Genomic DNA, 18,744 nt, shown 5'->3' on the forward strand with positions numbered 1-18,744 from the left:
TTGTACATCTTTTCGTGGTGTGTTCAAATAAACCTGTCTTCTTGTCGCTAGAAAATGTTATGATAGTTTTAGTGGGATATCAATATTGTACGATATAAAATAACTTCACATCACATGGTTTAGGAAAAGTTTTCAGTGCAGTCTGGGAACACAGCATAAGTGGAAACTCATGTATACACACATAAACCAACTCTTGGCTACAGGCACAATTAAATGGTTGGAAAAGTTAGTTCAAGGGGCCTGCATGTACAAATGTACTTCTCTCTCACAGGATATGGTGGGAATTTTTGTCTCGTTTATTGGCAGTCAGTTAGCGGCTTTAATAGTTGTATGTGGCCCATGTCGGCAGCCACACTTGGTTTAGTGACTCAGAGGTCAAATGCATTCCGGGAGTCAGTATTAATATGAGCACGACTTGAGCGGATGATGACCTGTTGGGGTCCATACTTTGCTTTATACGGGTTATCTTGCACAACTTGTACTGAATAAATTTAGAAATATATTTTACATTTTAAAATTCAGTAAAGCATTTGGATACAAAAACTTAAATTACGGAACACTCAACAGACATGAATACCACAAACGATGAGCTTAATTGTGATCGGTTTATATCGTTATATTTGTTAATTACTAATTAGGCCTATATTTTCTCTGTATTATTATACTATTAAATTAGACATCCTGTTTATTACATGTTAACTGTTTATTGTATTTCGTTCTCGGCCAGATCAGCGGTGTACAGAACTACTGTAGACTAGTAGAGGGGTGACATTTTCTTTGAAAGTGGTCTCAAATGTCAGCGACCATTTGCTGACCAGAGTCTATTTTTAATGATCCCCCCTTTGCAGGTTGAAAAATTGTATGACCCCCTTCCTCCGTCCGAAAAGAACGGATGAGCACATAGTGTATGAAATTTTGTTTGTAATCTGCAATTTTAGCTTTGAATTAATATTCTTTTATGTATTTGAGAATTTTACGTAAACATTTACAACCCCGCAATGGCGCTATTTGTTGCCCCCACATATTTTGGACCCATTCCGTCATATAAAATGATAACCCCCCCCCCCCAAAAATGGGCGCAAATGTGTTCACGTTTTAAAACAGGTTCGAAGATCTTTCATTTAAATGTTGATTTCATAGTTAGAGCCTGCCCGGCTGTGCAATAATCATTTTTGGCGGGCTGTGAGGGAGGCAAGGTCAATTTGTGGTGGCGGGGGGAGGCAAGCAATTTTTGGCACACATTTACAGGGGGTTCATAATTAATACACAGCCCACAGCCACTCACTAGTAAATTTACAGAGCTCTATAGGACTCACTTGAAAACATTGAAGAGGCAAATACATGTATATTCAGAGTGTGGATGCCAGTTTTCAGGTTTTAACCCGAAATCAGGTTTTTTGTGAGTCCAAATTCCCCCGTTTTTATTTATTTTCAGCCCGTTTTGGGGCTTTTGGCCTGCATACACATGCTTTTTCAGGTTTTTTGAGTGAAACTGACTGGCATCTCTGTATATTGTACTGAGCCTCTGGTCCCAAAAAAGAGTGAATGGAAGTGGGGGGGGGAGGTTGTGTCCATCCTCCTTTGACCCAGTGTGTTCATAGGTAAAAGGAGGTAACATTGCAGATTGGCAAAGGAAAATGCACCGAGAAACTTTCAATCCCAAGGGCTGAGTGACTAAATGTTTAAAATTGTCATAAATCCCTAGAGGGCTTGAGCCCCCACCCCCAGGCACGCAACTACAAATGATATGATTTTCGTGCTTGTTCATTAGTCTGTCCGTCCGTCTGTCTGAACTTGTGAGTACGATTTCTCGAAATTGATAAGGTGTATAGTGATGTGACTTGGTGGGGGGAGGGGGGAGTTAAGAGTTTTTCAAATCTCATTATATAAATTGTCATCGCAAACTAAACAATACCCTATACCTGGGCAATAATTATGAGCCCCTGGGGAGGGGGAAAGAATTTTTTGGCAAGCTAGAAAGGGAAGGAGAGAGGGATGCAAGCAATTTGTGGCAGATCAAAAGGAAGGGATTTGTAGCATAGGCCTACATTTACAGGGGGGCCTTAAGAAAATTAAGTGTGAGTGAATCGGTATATGTAGCCTATCTTTTCTTGAAACAAATAACGGGTCCTTAATGGTAATATTGTATAATTTAATTGCAAAACTTTTGAGTAATGCTGTGAAAAAGGAAAATCACTGTCTGTATAGCATCATATTTTCACACCATGCAACTTTTTACAGTTGGGTAAAAAACATATTTTTCAGCATTAAAACTGAATCAAATTAAAAAAATATTACACTTTAGCGAATTAAAATATTCTCAATCTTGAATAAAAATTTAAAAAGTAAACAAGTGTCTTGCACCAAACATTTGATCCAAGCTTTGTAATATTTTTTAATGAAAAAAGTTTTTCTGTTCTCCCAAATTTGAAGAATCTGCAGTTTAATATTATTTGCAAGAGGGAAACTTGATTTGCAAGATGCAGGATAGAAAATCATCAAGGGTATGGATATTCCCAAAATTGAAATGGGCAATTCAAAACAATCATCAAACTTTCATCAACTCATCTTGAAGTTGAAGCATACCATTACCATCATGTCACATGAAAGTATGGTGTTGTTGAAGTTTGGCCATGAACTCCAAAACTAGATGTTTTTCTCCTTGGTAATGGTATGTGTTTTAATATGGAGTGCTAGTGCTATTAAGATTTGAGTTTTTAGTGCCATCATGGCGTATTTTAAACAGCCAAAATAACCAGGCCCCACTTGTGGAGCCTTGCTTGGCTGGCAAATCATCCAAACCAAATCAACCAAGGCTATACATGTACAGTTTGGCGGCTTTCCAAGATTTCCCTAACAGAGGCCTCATTATGCGTGTCTGGCAGTCTGTGAGCCGCTCCCTGGTCATGTGACCATCGATCACACCATATACGGCATGCCCTGATTATACTCTGCTGCGGAGGTCGGCCAACTATTCCGGCACATTCCAATAGTCTTTTCGGGGGTGCTCAATATATGTTGTCAAATAATGGATTTTTACGCTAGGGTGTTGCGTAAGTTCTGAAATGCCTTTTCGAGAAGGTTTCAATCGAAAATATCAAAATGCGCTTTATGTTGATCATTGTTCAAGTACCCATGCTAGCTAAATCAAGTTTGTGTAACATAACTATAACTTGATTTTATATTCCGGGTGCAAGCAAATAAATATGACGATTTCAAAATGTTACAGGGTGTTACGTAAGTTGTTAAAGGATGTTTATGAGGTGCGATTTTTTTTGAAAACTCAATTATGCCCTTTGCATTTTCCCTTGTTTGGCAAAATCAAGTTTGCTTTTAACATAAATTTAACTTGATTTTTTTATTCCGGATGAAAGCATATGCCGGCATTGTAAACGCTGATTGTACATGTTGGAAGGTGCTTTGAGAAACATTCTGTCCAATGTTAAAATGCTTTATTTATATCTACTTTGTCAGGGGCATGATATCAGCGGTGGTGGGTGCACCGGTGGGGGGGGGGGTGTAAAATTACAAAATATTCATCATATTGTCTGTTTGACATTGTACCAAAACTCATTATTAAAACTGAAAACATAATCGTAGTATCTGTTTGACATTGTAGGGGCCTACCTAAATGCATTACAAACTGAATAGTGTGTCAGGGTCAGTAGCATACATAAAGGAGGGAGGCAGGGGGCACCCGGGCATGGTGCTGGGGACCACCACGGCCCCCACTTTTGTCATTTGAGGGAAAATGCACCCCCTGTGGCTACCGGTCGGTGATCGTGTGTTTGGCACACAAGGGGTCTTGAGGTTCATTCAAATCCCGGGGGTACCAAATGACTTCTTTTTTCATCTTCTCTCCCTTTTTGTTTCTTCTTTAACTTCCCATAGCAAAAAGCAGTGTTCAGTGTTAGGTTATTACATTTTCTACAACTTCCCAAGTTGCCCAGCAAAATTAACAACATCTAGCTGTTCATGTAGTTTGAAAGTGCAATGCCTTCTGAAAAAGCATGGTCCCCGCTTTACAAACGTACTAATCTATTTGCTAGGTACACGATGCAGAATGGAAATTTTAACAGCTGATTGAGATAGGCCTATTACCTTGTACCCAGCACAGGTGAGCACAAATGGTGAATGTACCGTCACAAAACACAATATCACTGACGAGTGTTCTTGTGTTAAGCATATTGTGTCAGTGATCTCCTACCCCCAATACACACACACCCCTGTTTGTAAATACGTTCAAACTAGGACCTCGACTTTAGAAGGATCTAACCGAGGACTTACACACCCGTTTTAATCGACACACCGTGGACCTCGCGCAAAACACACCAGGCAACTTACTATCCAACTGAGACCCGTCCTATACCGCTATGGGGACCTATCTTATATGCTATCTTATATGCATATTTGCATCATTTACGTCATCCTGGGCATAGTTTCAAAAGCGAGGGCGCCCTCGTTTGGAGGTGTGTCCTCGTTTTACTGGTGTGTATCCATATGTAGGTCCTCGTTAGACGGCATTTACAAACGCACCCCCACACACACACCACTACTTATCACCGACAACCGTGGACCCATATTGTATGGTGGTTGTTAACAGCGAAACTGTGGACCAACACGCACAGACATATCATAATCCAAACGTGGACTTCTGTGTTGAATTATGAAAGTTAATCGACTAACCGTGGACCTTGTATTACACCTACGCTAGAGAACCCTACCCCATATACAGAGGTATGCTGTTTAGCACCCTCTGCCTCTGTCTTAGAACCGTGGACATCCACGGTTCTCAATGTGTGGTTTTTCACTACATAAGTATGGACTTAAAAGTCCACGTTTGTAGGTGAAAACAAACGCACCCCCATCTACACACCACTCTATGCGGAGCACAAAAAATTGCTTAAATGTGCCCAAGTTTGGACTGAAACAGGCGAAAGGAAAGAAACACATTACATGATTCACACATTTGGACCATTATGTTTTATGTATCCCTGGACTGTCAGTACACACGGCCTGGGCACCGTTGTGTACTGAGTGACGACCTGTGATGTATGTACTGATGGTCCAAGATTTCTGGGGAACACCCCCCCCCCCACTGAGTGACTACGCCACTGCTTATAGCCCAACTACATTGCGATATATACTGTATTAGCTTGGTCTTAGAATAACTTCCAGCAAGCGTGGAAGACCGTGGTTCCTGTATCCTCCATTCATAGCAATTTCTCATGTAATCTCCTGATTAACATTTACCCCTGTACCTGTACCCAATTATCATGTGTCATCTGTGGATATGTGAGAAGATGTTTGTCGCCAAACGAGGCCATATTTGTGGTAACAACACTTCCAACCGTGGACACTCACCTAAACGTCTGTCCATGGTCTGTTGATAGGTGCACTGAAAGGATAATTATAAAAGCGCTATTTTAATAGAGCATGTCCTCTTTTGGCAGCATACGGGGTGTACCCCTTGAATAGTACCATCTCATGTTGATTCACAGCAGGAATGTGTGTCCTCTACTGGATAGTACGGTGCTATTTTACGTTGTTAGTCCTCGTTTGGGGGTGCTTACAGGCAGGGGTGTGTGTGTGTGTGTTTTTAATCACACAAGCAAGGACAAAATGGTAGTCTCACAAAAACTTGCACAAACATGGAAACACACATTATCAACCAAATGAGGTTGCTGTGCATGACCCCTCTTCTTGGGTCCCTGAAGAGAATTTCGGCATAGGTGATTTCGGCATAGGTGATTCTGCCAACCAGGGATGCGCCTGGTTGGAAGGTGTCCACGGTTGGTTGATAAAAACATAAGTAGTCCCTGGAAGTGAATGATTACGGGCATACTAACCACTGACCACCATGTACCATCATCAATACACCATAATAGAGTTTGAACTGTGGACACACAAGTTTTATTTACATATGGTCATTTTCACAGTAAAGGGTGTAACTTTTGATTTTTAGGGTCAAAATTTCAAACCACTTAAATATGTTTCTGTTTACTGAAATCATGCATAGAAGCAACTTAAATTCCAGTAAAATAATGTTTCAAGGCTTAAACCATTTGATTTCTAATAAAAAAATTGACATTTCCATAACATTTTGGTTAAAATCTAAGAAAAAATGTATTTTACATAACCTCAGAAAATTATGACATGAAAGCTGGAATACATGTGAAATCCCATTCCAAAGTAAGTCAACAGATATAAGTTAAATTTTATACCATGTTTTGCTATGTTTGTAATTGCAGTTTTGAAAATTTTTAACATCAAGTGTCATTTACAATGGAAATTTCCAAACCTTAAACATATTTTTAAAGTTTTAATTGGGTTCCTAAAATAATTTGAATGTCTAACTCCATGTACAAATACTACTTGATGAAAGGAACCTCCCAGCCAAGTTTCACAGAAATTGGAGTTATTTTTTAGAAATGGCAATTCAAGCGATTTGTGTTTCGGAGGCTTCAGTTAACAACACAGGTGATCCTAAAAGTAAAATATTTGGCTAACTACTACAAGTTGACATAAAAAATAGGTAAAAAATATCACAATTACCAATTTTCATGCTTTGCTTCTAAGTATTGAATTTCAGTTGTGACAAAAATTAAATTATCACAGCAAGTCATTTTTTTTGTTTCGGAGGCTTCATGTTAACAATTGTTAAACATTGCAGAAGTAGTTTTTTGAAAACAACAGTGTTGGGATCATCTAAGCTGTTATTTTCTTGTGTGTATTGAATCAATGATTCTATGCGGCAGATATTGTAGATTTATCACATGTTAATTTTTTCACCCATTTGTTAAGTATGGTGTTTTTTGCATGTGATGCCTCCGAAACAGGCTTTTTTGGGTATCAGTATATTTTTCAAACATTAACCATAATGTCAATTTTTTTTAAAATTTATGACATTCTGCACATATCAAGTAATAATTACAATGCAGATATCAGTATGAAACACACCAATTTAGATATGCATAGATGATAATTAATCTTATTGTTGTTTGGAGGCTTCATTTGTTTCGGAGGCTTCAATTGTTAACGGAAAGTTTGTATTGGGTCCCATTTTCAAACGGTGATATATATCTCCACGATTTAAAAACATGTGACTTGAGGATCTACTTTGCTACATTTTGATAAATAGATTGGATGAGCTCTTTTATTTATATTTGCACAAGCTTGCTGAACAGTTTGTTTCGGAGGCTTCAAAAAGTTAACGGAAAAACGGCTCTTTGAAGTCAAGATTTTATAAAAATTTTAAAAGCTTGCAAATCGACTAATTTTTGTTACCCATTTCAAGTTAAGATAACAACTGTTATGAATCAAGAAGAAGTGAAGAAATAACCAAGAATTATGAACCAAAGCTACACCCACAAAGTTTGTTAACAATTGTTAACGGAAAATGAAGCCTCGAAACAACAAATATCAAGTCCGGTTCTCAAAAATACAGGGCTGTTCACAATTAAATCTAATGTGGCAGTGTTTACTGAACATATGACTGTACTTTCAGGATAAGAAAAATTATCCATGAACTAACTGAAGAAAACACAGGGTTTTACAAAAATGTTACTGTTTTTTATAGTTTTTCAAAATGGCAATATTAAGTACATTTAAGCCTGCTAAAACTGAACGCAGTAACTCCCAAAGCTGATTATGCTACCCAAGGTAGCTGCTAACTAGATGACTATTGTGGCCAAAAATCATGGAATTCTGTGGCTTTATTAGAACACTACGGATTAAAATGTTAAAAATCCAAAGTTACACCCTTTACCGTGAAAATGACCATATCTTATTCTTAACGTGAACTGCTTTCACCATCCAGCAAGAGCAGGCAAGTGTGATTTTGTCAGAACGGCGCAGTACACAGGTGCTGATAGGCAGTCGTGCTATGGTGACCACACAACCAAATTCACACAAGAATATTTTCATGAGTCCAACACAATACAAGTAGTAAGTTTTTCAGTTATTACTACAAGGGTAACATAAATACATGTTCAGTGTAGATGACTGATGGATTTAGTCTGGGGTGCCCATTGGCTCTGGAGGACTTTTTGTGGGGTGGCATGTTCCTCAAACTTGGTTGGTGCACCTTGACCCCAGGCAGAACAAGTTTGTATTGGTTAGTGGGTCAAGGTCACCTGAGGTCATCCAGGGGTCATATGAGGTCAAATTAGCAAAAACTGTCGTATGGGCATGAAACTTGGTGGGTACAGTCAATATTTGGAGTCAAATTTTTGGAAGGTCATTTCGGGGTCATCCGGTGTCACCCAGGGGTCAGCTACCAACCTGTTGCGCATTCGACTCCTAGAACAATTGCTTTCCCACCAAAAAAGCGTAGAGCCACAGTACCATTGGTGCTCTTGTTAAATATTAGGGGTGCCCATCGATCCGTATGAGGCAAACATCCTCGGTTCCAGAGGTGTTGGTCCACATTAATCCACATTAGTGGACCAATTAGTGGGACATTATTTAGTTGGTGTTGGTCCACATTTTGGTCGACATTAGTGGACCAAAATGACGAGTGACATGCAACCAATATCTGACATACAAATTTTTTTTCAATGCGTAGAGTATGCCTAAGGATTTCTTGCAAAAAACCTACTGACTGGATCGCCACCTCCCTGTTGCCCTGGTCCCCCTAGACCAGCCACATTAGTCTAATCTTTAGTGTTTTACAGGGACACCATTGCACTTGGGATAAATTCTATTTTACAAGGACGGGCACAACGTTCAAAGGACGTACACGTATGTAGCAAGATCATCGGATAGTTGAATGAAATACACAGTACACACTTTAGCTAGACTTAATGTTAGCTTGCGTTCTCAAGCTATGTATGTTACCATGTATGGTGAATATATTGTATTGTATAGGGTTGAACGTGGACAGCTTTTCTAAATCGCTTTTTCCCATTTTATTTTCATTGCCGTTCTGTTACACGTCTTAGACCATGGGATAAGTGCATCAATGGACACAGTAATATTACAGTATCAGCTCATTTTATTTTATTTTATTTTTTAATACGGAAAGATTCACTTTTCACTTATTGTCCAAAAAGTACAACATATAATACAAAATATTGTGAAAGGCTTGTGTCAAACAAACAAACAAACAATTATTTGTAATTAAGCCTCTTGTGATGTCTGTTAAATTCATGTACATGGTATTATAACAATATGTAAGGATTGTTATACATAACATCTTTGTTTCGTTATTTTTGGGAAATCTGTACGTTTTGTAATACTAACGCTTGAAATCTGTTTACCCGTTCTAGTTTTTAAACACGTTTTATGTCACCATCCAAAAGCGTTTAGTCAGTGAGGTTATAAGTAAGCAAGTCACTACAGAAAATAACGCATGACAGTCATTTCATCATACGTCCGCCGCCATATTGCCTACCTTCCCCACTCCCAACCTCAATATACATGTATTGGATTCACTCGTTATGACTCATCGCGATTCTGTCGTTGACTCGGCACTACTGCTTCTGCTGTGTTTGACCTGACAATATTTTTAAAAGGGATGTCGCGTATTTGCGTCTATCAGAAAATATTTAACGGAGAAAACAAGTGACTGTTAATAAGATTAAGCACTAATATAGGTGTGGTATTAAACAGAAAATTTAGACTTGTGCAAAGTTATTCTGGTTTTAACTTCTGACCATTGAGCTGTCAAAGCTGTATAGTTACATAATGTTATGGAAACAAATAAATACATTCAACATTAGTTTTGCCGTTTTGTAATATGCTACAGAATAAATATCATGTGCTTCAGGTTAAAATTATCGCACAAAACACAGCGAATCAGAGAATTAAAAAGAAAATAAGGTGATCACTGTGGTTTATACATGTTACAAGCAGATCTGATGAATTTATATGATGGACACAGCTACACGTGTCAGTACAATGTTGTGTACAAAGAGTGTATAAGCAGTTGATATTTGAAATAAAAACGGGAGACTTTAAAATGGCGAGGAATTGTTTCAATTACTATATGTCTACACCCAAATTCTGTCAATTTTCATGTTATAAAAATTTTAGAGGTTCCTTTAAAGGCAAAGGATGTAGCTCATAGGAGCTAGTCGTAAAGGATTTTTCAGATGACGCTGTTCGCAGCCTAGGCAATTTCCTGCATGTTAGAACAGGCTGACTGTACTGCAGCTCAGTGCGTAATGCAGCTACTAGGTGTGTTGTGCTGGGCTGCTTTTTTCGTCGCCGCTTTCAAGCGATTTTACTACATTTTCAGCTGCGAAAAAGCCATATTTTTCCGTATCTAGCGAGAATGTTGGCGGTGAAGTGACCGGTTGTTGTATGAGGTAGCGGTCTGGATGAAATGTTTGAAACTGAACTAAGTTGGTGAGTTTTGATAGCATATGTATTGTGCATAGGAGTCACAGTAAATTTAGTTATTATGTAGTGGTCTTTGTTCCAGTCTTGTTGGAAAAGAGGATATTGCGATTTTACGTTTTGGTCATACTCTATAAAAGTTTGGTTGATAATTAGTGACTGATATGTAGAGAAATTGTGTCATTACTGTAGAATACGGATACCCATTATCATTAAGGTGTGAGGGTCAGCATTAAGCGCTCAAGAATGATTATTGTATGGCTTCTAGATTTGAGTTAAGGTTAGGGTGGGGCCGAAAAAGGGTTTGTGTAATAAAATAATTTGGATACCTGAAGTGTCGCAACTTGTTTCATGAACTTCTTGTTCAACTAAGAAATGCTTTATTTGATCTGTTTTGGAATAACTTCCATGTACGTGTAGATTTTATTCCGGTTAACGTGGGGCCCAACATATCAGTAAACTCATAATTTGGATATTTCAAATGTCGCAAATCATTTGATGAATTTTGATACCTGGTACTTGTAATTTTGCAAATTATTTGATGAACTTGTTCAACTAAGAAATTAAGTCAAATTTGAAAGCTCTTTATTATCATTTAATTGATTTTTGTTAGGTTAAAGTGGAGCCCAAAAAGGGGTTATCAGTAGAATCAGTTGAATACCTACTTAAAATGTCGCAAATCATTTGACGAACTTCTTGTTGAACTCAGACTACATAAGAAATTATATATTTGGTCTAATTTGAAATCTGTTATAGTATCAGAAAAGCTAGCATGCGACCAGGCTGGTACGCAGAAATTTTTCTTTTGGGGGAGGGGGAGAAGCAGATTTTGAAAAAGTGGACTTTTTTCCGGGGGCAATTTTTTATACTTATGCACCCCCACCCTAGCATACGGGCTTGCATGGGACCAAACATTTAATTTTTGTCTTATTCATATTTCAAGCGTAATTTTTGGATGCATAGCCTAATTTGAACCCCACCCCCACTCCATTAACGGAACAGGAAACTATATAACTGGGAACTATATAACTGTTGGTACTTAAACATGTTCATATACATACAAACAAATAATTATTAACCCTTCAGGCTCATATGTATAGGTGTATAACCAGTCAACATTTTTTATTGAAAGTACTTCTTTTATATGGCCAGAATTAAAATTCTGTACGGTATCTTGCATTACTGTACAAATGAATATAGGGAAAGATGACAATTAATAAAATTTTTTATTATATTATTGGTCATTCAACAACAACAGGTTTAGTTCCAGAGTTCCAGAGTCAATGGTATATAAGCAATTGCCGTATGAAAATGATGTCATTTTCGCTAAAATACATTACTATCCTTAGATAAATATGAGTAGGTACAATGTTGCACAGCAACACTTCGCCGTTTAATTTTCTCTTTATAATGTAATGTGGACCAAAAGTTGTAAAGCAAAGAATTTTTTTTCGTAATTAAATGTATTATAATGATGTGAAACTATTTCATTTACAGCATTAATTAAATTTTTTTTTTCAAGCAAATTATGTTTGGTTGTGAAATTCTCAGCAGCTGCGCCATGAACAAAGAATAAATGCTAGCTCTAGTAATACGGCAGCAGCAACGACAAAATTCTGTGTACTCAACGGGCTCCACCCATTCGAGCGTTAACTCTGACACGCCAAGTAGTTTCACTAAAAAATTGATGTTTTTTAGTGTGATGGATTTTGTCTGTGCGTGAACTATACTCGCGATTTATGTACATTCCAATTTAATTCCCTTAGAAATTATTATATTTGTGTGCGCTTTGAGATTCTTTCTAATTTCAGTATTGCGCTAGAATTTTTGTATTATCATAACAGGATTAAACGCAAATTTATGCTTTAATCTGTAAATGTATAAAATTACCATGTCTGTACATGTAATATAATAACAATTTGCAACTTTTATGAATATGGAAAGAGTTTGATACAAGTTTCCATGTTTGCTACTGCATAACAGGATATTTTTTGGTGCTCGAGGTAAACTATTCTGGGTGTTTTTTAAGTCACATATCTATAATTAACTGCAAATAGCTCCGCTATACAGTTTGAAGATTCTGGTGGCTGGATAAAGGGAGTGTACATATACACACATGCTTCAAAACATAATTTTCATAGTGTTTTAATTTCAAAATATTTTGGAAGTCTTATTTCATGAAATTAAACTGCCGCTAAATCAATTTTTCAAGAAGTCGTTATGCCAGACGATAAAATGTGTGAATATAAACTTGCTACAAAAAATAGAGTGTGTCGCAGTATTTCATGTTGGCTAGCCATGTAAATGTTGCTGTATTAGTGACCAGTCCCCACTGTCCTGGGTATTATCATAATTAATATTAATTAAATATAATGTATTATACCGTAGTATACATACATGTACATCCATGCTAAAAATATGTGCATATTTCTGGGGCAAACATGTATCGTATACATAAATACCAAGTTACTAACATCTGCTATATAATGGCACGACAAATGACCTTTGAATAACATACGTGATGATTTCGTCATGGTCAGTAAACTCAACATCGCAAAAAGTACAATTTGATCAATAATTGACCAATTCCAAAAATGATGGGTTTATAATTATAATTTTCAGTAAGTACATGTAAACTCTTCTATAGGCACTTGTCGGGGGGGGGGGGGGGGGGTGCAGGGGGTGCACCACTTTGCAGGGGCAGGTCAGTTGAAAATTGGAAATGGGATAAAGTAGAAGGGGTCTTTGGGTGCAAACCGTGCAAAAATGTGGTATATCCCATAATTGTAAGGAGAGCAGATTGGTTAGTCTTTTGGTTGAGGAATGCATATAAAAATCATAATCCTTTTTCCTTTTTCCCCACGAAATTTGTTTTTGATACGGTACATGTTTTCAAGAGTTTTTCAAGGTAAAAAGCAAAATTAAGAAATTTGTAGCACACTTAAAGTGACAAGTTCTGACAACTGACAAAGTTTCTCATTTGATATGGACAAGAACCATGGTGTCGCTAAAAAATGCTTGTCCTCCTTCTTTTATGATCATTTGAAGTTGTGAGTTATCACGTGCATTTGTTGGTCGTTTAGGAAATTACATAATCAGGTAGTGTGTAAGTCTATAGCGGAACATATTTGCAATGTTTTTATTTTCAATGTTTTTTGTGGTTTTCTCTAGAATCACAAATTTATAATTACGTATAAATACGTTTTATCCATTACCCCATACGTTAAAATTTTTGTAGCTCTTAGAAGCTGGCAATGAGGAAACAGTTACGCTGCTCAAAACAGTAACAATCATGAAAAATAATACCAAGGTATAAATTCCGCTATAGCGTTACGTACCCTTCCTTTTCCACATGTTGGTATAAAAGATAATGGATAACAAAGGTTATTGATTGGAACCTTGTTTTTGAAAGCCACTAGACATTGATAATAATAATTTTCAATAATATTGATTTAGCATAAATGTGAAATCTTACTAGATTTTTTGTGTGGTACACATTGATGAACCATTGAGCTTTTTTTTTTTTCTTCTAACGTATTACTAAAAATCACATTGATTTTATGAGATTATGCTGCTCGTTACTTGTGTATGCTCAGATTATAGGGGCCTATTATATAATGTTCAAAATGTGTGAAGTACAAACAGTACCGTGTGAATTGAAAATGTCAATCATGAAACCTTTCAGAGCTAATTAGTCGCCTAATTTTGGGCAAGCCTCACTGTGTAAACATTTTCTTTGTTTAACTGGCGAATTTCTTGTACAGTCCATAGACTCTAGCAGAATGGTCAACTGCAGATCTGTCGGATAACACTTTTTCAATGGTAAAATGAACTTTGCTGCTTGGATGTTGTCACAATGAGGTTAGCATTTATTCCGTATTGAAAAGCGTGTTCCAACGGATCTGCACTCGACAGGCCTCCTAGAAAGTAACAGTCTCAGTGGATTTTTGTATCACTGGATAAAAAGAACAGTGTGTGTGTATCAACTTCAAGTCGGGGTAGGGTGGGGGGCACTTAACATAAAGACCATACTGGTAGGCTCCCCGGAAAGACCCATGTTTTGGACGGTACAGCTCTGAAAGACCTAAATTTGACCAAAAGAGCATGCTAAAAGACCCCTGATTTTGATCATTTCAGCTCCAAAAGACCCTTACATTCCTCATAATTTCTGGGGATTTTTTCAGAAGATTTTGAACCAGAAAGCCAAGAAAGACCTTTGGTTTTGTCCATTCTCAGCTGCGAAAGACCCCCTGTTTTCCGATACACCATCAGCTCCCAAAGTTATTTTCTGAGTGCACGGTACTGTGGTGCCTGCCAACCTAATTAGTATATCACATTTGAAGTATGAATATGATGGAGCATCTTAATCACGTCATTATTGCCGTCATCATCATCATCATCGTTGTTTTCCCCATTATCATCATCATTAATGATAAGAGTAATGTAAATAATAGGTTTTGTTTGTTACACCTTTCTGTTGATTTCACACAACAAAGCAAAAAAACAAAACCCAGGATTTAACAATTTAAACTAAATTATTTATGGTATTACGTAATATGGCTTCATTATGAAGACTAGAATATTTGATATGAAATTATGAATCCTTAGGTCTGACTAAATAACAATTTGAGTCTTGTTGTTCTTGGTAGGGCAAGGAAATCAGAGAAAATCCTTAGAATTGATTCACGTAAAGGTTCTCCTGAGTAGATTTGCGAGAATCCAAGAAGATTCTCATGAAAAAAATTGAGCGATACATTATATAAATGAACGAGAATAAAACGGTTCTCGTAAATTTGTCAATGAAAATATATATTCTCGCAGCATGTAACAAACTTCTACTTCTAGCCCTAGAAAAACCTGTTTTATTGTGGACAAGGGGCTATTCCAGTTAAAATCCATAACCCCCTGTGGAAGACATGACCTTAATCTTCCACATAGGGAGTGTAAATTTCAAATTGGGTTACCTGAATGGGTAACTCCATTTGAAATCTACACCCCGTCTGTGGGAGATTAAAAGGTAATGTCTTCTATGGGGGTATATGGCTTTCAAATGGAACAGCTAGCTGCTGGGTCTTATGGTTATAAAGGCATGAAAATACTTGCGGTTGATGTCAGAACACTATTTACGGAAATATAACTGCGCTGTTATAAATGTAATAAAAGTCATTGCAATAGCGCTATTATATATTTTTGAATGAGTTGCCCATTCTCTAGTTTTCCTTTAAGTACCAAAGCGGCTATGACAGATTTCTCATAAAGCTCCCGTGACATTTATTGTTGGTTATATTTGTCACCAGTCAATTGTGCGCAAATGTTGCCGTTTAAATTCTACACGCATTTAACTCGTTATGTTCCTATACCAAAATTATTTTGCACTTAGTGTCCCTTTAAAGCGCCAGCGCAGCTTTTGGTGAATTTCATAATCAGCAGACTGCCAGTGCTTAATATTATCACGCAGGCTTCCCATGAACTGTAGGCCTCGGTGGCTGCGATCCATATGTTAATGAGCTGAGAATAAATCAACTGGAAGCTTGCTCGTTACTCATAATGCAGTCAGGGACGCTACGCAGCAGCAGTTGTGCTGACATCGTATGGAGTACAGTGCATATGCGCCATGCTATTAGAGAGAAAACCGTACAAGTGAAGCGAGGTAATTGTATGCTTCCAATACATGCATGTAGATTCTTTGTCTCGAGAAATATTTTGTTTGCGAAAATGTGTAGATATTTTTATTTGTTAGCGAAATATATTTATGCATTAGGCATTGCCTTTATCATTTTTGTATCAGAAATCAACATGATCATGGGTTATATGATGTTTATACGTGTTTACAGCTCGGGGACTAGAGTGTAGCTTGGTAGTGAATCTGATATGGCGAATATTTGTGAGCATGCCACACTCTCACGTTGTGGTCAAATATTTTCAAGAAGCAAATAATGGACGAGGGAGTTTGCTGCATGCATATTTGAGGGACACAATATGCGCTATTTTTGTAGTTACGTAATTTCACTTTAAAGTTGACACATGAACTTATAGTTGTAAATATATTTTGTAAATTTATGCATTTACAAGAAAATTGTGCGAAATATCGTTTTCATTTTTATGAAGCATATTCACAAAGGTAAAAGCTAGTTTTACATATTTTTGTTAATATCTACGGACTCATTTTTGACTACCTCATGTGGAAATGCGAACGACCTCATTCGTTAAAATGGGTTTTCCAATATACCTATACTATAGTATACAATACATACCAATACATGTAAGACATTTGTGGAAATGGAATTTCAAGGTAGAATTCTTGTGAAATTTTTAGTGCATGAAAATAAATTCACTGGCATCTGCCCTAAGCTGTATGCAGCAAGTTGCCCAAAATAGCGTATGATTCTACACTAGCCAATGACAGCTCTGCGTAGCGTATAGACTTGAAAAACATCTTAGGTAGGTAGCGATACGTCATATAGAGTTGAATGACTCACGTCTCGAGATTACTTTGTTCTGACATATTCACTTCATTATCCTCCCCTCCCCCCTGTGTGTTTATTTTCTCAACACACATACTGAAGTTACTTGAAACTTTTCAGAAATGAAACTTTTATGATATGATCAAGCAAACAAAAGGAATCATCAAATTATATCTTGATTAGAATACTTTGTTCTGATCTGCAGGCACTTCACTATCCTACCCTCCCCCCTTGTGTGTTTATGTTCTCAACATAAGAACATGCTGAAGTTATTTAAAACTTTTCAGATATGGAACCTTGTGATATGATCAAGCAAACAAAAGAAGTCACCTAATGAGTAAATCCAACTTCTATTTGTGCTCAATATTCTTACCCAGTAAATAGGCTATATGCACAGTTTACATAACAGTTTCATCAACACTTTTAGATTTGGATGCTAGTGATATAATGTAGGATTCATGATGAACAAAGTTAACTCAATTGTTCTTTCCCAGTTACTGGGCTATAATGTTCATCAAGCTTTTACTTACGGTTCTGTTCTCAGTTTCGGTATGTGTTAAGATGTGATAATCCCTCGGATTTTAGTTGGATTTATAGGTTCATAGGGGCATGGCCATTCCACACAATCAGGGATAGGGGTGAATCGAGGGTTTAGGGGCTGGTTGGCCAGAAATTGCGAAAAAATGCCATATTTTGCAGAAATCAAAAGCTGTCCCCTCAGATATATATTTTGTGTAACCGGGGATGCAAGATCCTTCACGTTTGCACTTTACAGGTAAATCTACAGAAAAATTGTGTATTAAATTTGTCAATCATGCTTGTATTTTTATGTGACGTGCATTTCTTGTCTTTAAGTAGTCATGAAAATAAACCCGCATGAAAATACAAGGTAAATAATTATGACAGGATCTTGCGAAATGTGTCTTATCAAGCAAATGATTTTCATGTTTCAGAAAAAAAATTGAACGCTTTTGTTAGACATGTACTCAAAAGTCAAAATCAATGTTAACGACAAATGATGTCGCATTATGACCTTACACTGTATGTACACACTATGTACATGTATGTACGTACTGAATACCAAAAGGCCTCCATCACTATTGTCATAGCTAATCTTATCTCCTCGTTAAAATTTACATGTAGAGTTAGTAAAGAGTTCATGGCAAAGCAAACTTTGCAATTACTAGTTGGGAAGTTATATTATGCAGTCTGTACACTGCAATGCGTTTCGTTGACCCATGTACACAGTCATAGAGTTGTACGGTTATATACCATTACCGTTACGTACACGGGTGGTTATTTATAGGGAAAACCCTGTCATGTAGCATAACATGCACAAGTTGGTTGAATATTATTATTTTTTTTTTCATATTTATGTATACTATGGTATATTTTATGGAACCGGTAACAAAATATTCCCTGTTCAAGTCGAGCCATGCTTGTGATTTTAAGTAAAATGTTATTTTTTTCTTGTAATTGTTTTTATGAAACAAAAAGGCAGATATTGTTTCAGAACGAAAATACTGAATAAGAAAATGAATTTAGTACCACAATATTCTTCGTTCGTCATAAAATACTGATCAGAAATCAATAACGTCAACGTGTCATACATGTTGAAGAAAATCACTAAATACGGAAATAGGTGATAAAAATTTGTTTGAATATGCAAAAAATTGTCGAGATAGAAAACAACGACAGTATGTCACTTGTGCTTTGTCTGGCCTTCCAAGTAGCGCATACAACGGCCATGTCATTATCATCACGCCATGTGTTGTACCGTTGGTAGTTAGTCATTTGTTAATTAGGTGTACATTGTACACAATGAGGATATCCTGTCCGGTGATTTAAACGAGCAATTATCATTTGGTGTTGGTCAGCTTGTGTGTTGCTGTCTTTCTTAAAATTGTAGCCTTTTATGTTTATTATTGATTTTTGGGCG

General features: G+C 37.0%; 1 protein-coding gene across 5 annotated transcripts in view; it reads left to right on the top strand.

Annotated features, from left to right (window-relative positions):
* LOC140136274 (uncharacterized) overlaps positions 1 to 18,744 on the top strand; it is a 67,201-nt gene that overhangs the window by 29,978 nt on the left and 18,479 nt on the right. Inside the window, exon 1 of one of the 5 annotated variants that reach the window (XM_072158001.1) lies at positions 15,897 to 15,991. The exons of the other annotated variants lie outside the window; for them this stretch is intronic. The gene's annotated coding sequence lies outside the window, so the exon portion shown is untranslated. Of the gene's footprint in view, positions 1 to 15,896; positions 15,992 to 18,744 lie in introns of those variants that run through there. 5 annotated transcript variants of the gene reach the window in all.

The sequence above is a fragment of the Amphiura filiformis genome, chromosome 16 (assembly GCF_039555335.1).
Source record: "Amphiura filiformis chromosome 16, Afil_fr2py, whole genome shotgun sequence".
NCBI lineage: Eukaryota > Metazoa > Echinodermata > Ophiuroidea > Amphilepidida > Amphiuridae > Amphiura > Amphiura filiformis.